Raw genomic sequence first — 2481 nt, forward strand, 5'->3', positions numbered from 1 at the left:
CTGTTAGCTGTGTTGGAGTCTAGATCAGTAATAGAAATTAGAGCTGTGGTTGTGATGCAGATCCCTGTTTCACTAATTGCATAACCCCAATTTAATCAGTGCCATCACCACCTATCAGTACCATTTCCTGGACTATGTCCATGAACCAATTCACAGTCCAAGGACATGCACTTCAGTGAATGTCGGCAGCCTACAATTTGATAATTACATTCTATGAGGAAATTTATCAATAGCCTTCTGAAAATCTACATACACAATATGTTCTTGGTTTGTACCTAATACTATTATCCAGATTACTCCTGCAAATTGAGAACTTTATATAAATCCATATGGACATACAGTGCAGCCTATCCTTTAATTCCAATTATTTCTCTAACCTTACATATAGTAGAAATATGATATATTGGCCTATAATTCCCTGTATTGGATAAAGAAGTTAGAAAATAGATGGATTGTCTATAATTACTTGGTTCAGTTTTCTCTTGTTATGGTTGGGTGCTATATTAAACACTTTTCCAATGAGAATTACCTTTGTCCCTGAAGACTTGCAGGAAGGGGTTTGTTAATGACAACATTACCGTTCAATAAGCTTCATTGCATTCCAGATACATTTTCACTATACTGGTTATACGCCCAGTGAGACCCACTCCTGTCTGTACCTGTTGGCAGCCAGCTGTCTTCGCAAACAGCTACATGCCCATAGATCCCATTCTGCACTAAAGTGTTTTTCTATTCCTAAAGAAATGTACAACGCCTGTCCTTGCAGTAAGGTCAATTAGAAGATATCTACTGGATTGTTGCCACAAAGCCATTACTCCAAAGAACATTATATCATGGCGGATGACCGCTAAATGAGGGAATCTTTTGGCTTTGTAGCCAACTACTCCCTCGAAGCATTTTTGCTAGGACCCTTTGTGTCTGCCAACAGGATTATTATTACCTCCCAGACCCAACAGTGCACCCACAGACCAGTCATCCTACATAATTACACTGTTTATTACAGTACATCAATTTACCCAACACACAAGACCCATCATACAACACAAAATTTCTATAACTGCCTAACCCGCGCACATGACAACTTACAGAACAGTACAGGAACCCCAAGGAGACCCGAGTTTCCAAAACTAATGTCCCAAAGGAAAAGTCCATCATTCACATAATCGCAGCATTATTCCCCCAAAAGCAGCTCCAGTCGGTGACCTGGTCTGCCACCTCCCGCCACTCCAAAGGAAGGGATGAAACTCAGTGCAGTACTTTGGTGGTCTTCAGGCCCGGTTGTCCTGAACAATGTGGTTTCTTATGCCCCCACCCTGTTTTTCTCCAAGTCGATCTCCAGGTAGGGGCGAAGGAAGAAAGACTATGGCAGGATCTTCGTCCTCCGCAGAGTCCTTGGTGTCTGAGGTCTCTCCTGGATCCAGCACAGAAATCTGTGTCCCCCTCAGATCTTCCATCTCAAATCCGCTCCCGAGTCAGACTTGCTCTCTGGGGGGAGGGGGACGTGTCCTTTTGATGTCTTGGTTGTGGGCAGAGCATGAACTGGGTGTAGGCACATGGCCAGGTCTAACATGCACTGTCTATTCTTAACCTGTTCCGAAGCCACCCCTCCTGTCGATCTGGGACCAAGTTAGACATACATGTGTTGAAATCCCACATATCACCTCTGTGGTAATTAATCAGTGTCTGTGCAAAGATGATCTTTGATTACCAGCAATAAGCTCAAAGATCAAGGGTAGAAAAACAGCAAACCTTAGGGAGTTACTGGCCATACAATACAAGCATCAAGTCAACATAGTCCCTGATGCCTGTCGTCCCACAAACCTGTTTTTTCACTCTTGTGACATTTCAGTTTTGATGGCACAACAGGATCTCATACATCACACGGAGTCACCTAAAAGGTTGTTTTGCGTGATTGCTTTCCCAGGAGCCAGTGTTCACAAGTTACAAAGGCCCTGCACTAGTTTGATACATGTAGCTTTTTTAGGCAACACCTAATTTATACTCAAAACACATAATTCTACTTTACACACCTGGTATGAAATACACCGTCTTCATAATTCCAATATTATGTATATGGAGATAAATCTGCTTCACTGTATTATATCTCAGGCTTATAACCTCGCACATTTAAGTTGTTCATTTCATCTGTGAGATTCGCAATCGAATAAAATCGATATAGATAAGACGTTAACTGAATTAAACGTAGAACACTAGAAACCAAATACCGGTGGTCAAAATCTTAGAAACATTATTCGAAGTATTCTGCTCTTAAATAGGAAATGAGAGAAATACTGAATTATTCTGAATTATTTTAATTTCAAACATATTCTTTTCATTACGTTATGCAAAGTAAATCGCACGACACATAAACCTTGGGATTAAAAGACGATTAACTCAAAAACTGCGACATTTAGCGCCTGCCGACCTTACCAACATGTGGGAAGGTCCTACCGGAAGCGTGGCAGTTTATGTTTCCGGAAA

This window comes from Lepisosteus oculatus, chromosome 19 (assembly GCF_040954835.1).
Source record: "Lepisosteus oculatus isolate fLepOcu1 chromosome 19, fLepOcu1.hap2, whole genome shotgun sequence".
NCBI classification, from domain to species: domain Eukaryota; kingdom Metazoa; phylum Chordata; class Actinopteri; order Semionotiformes; family Lepisosteidae; genus Lepisosteus; species Lepisosteus oculatus.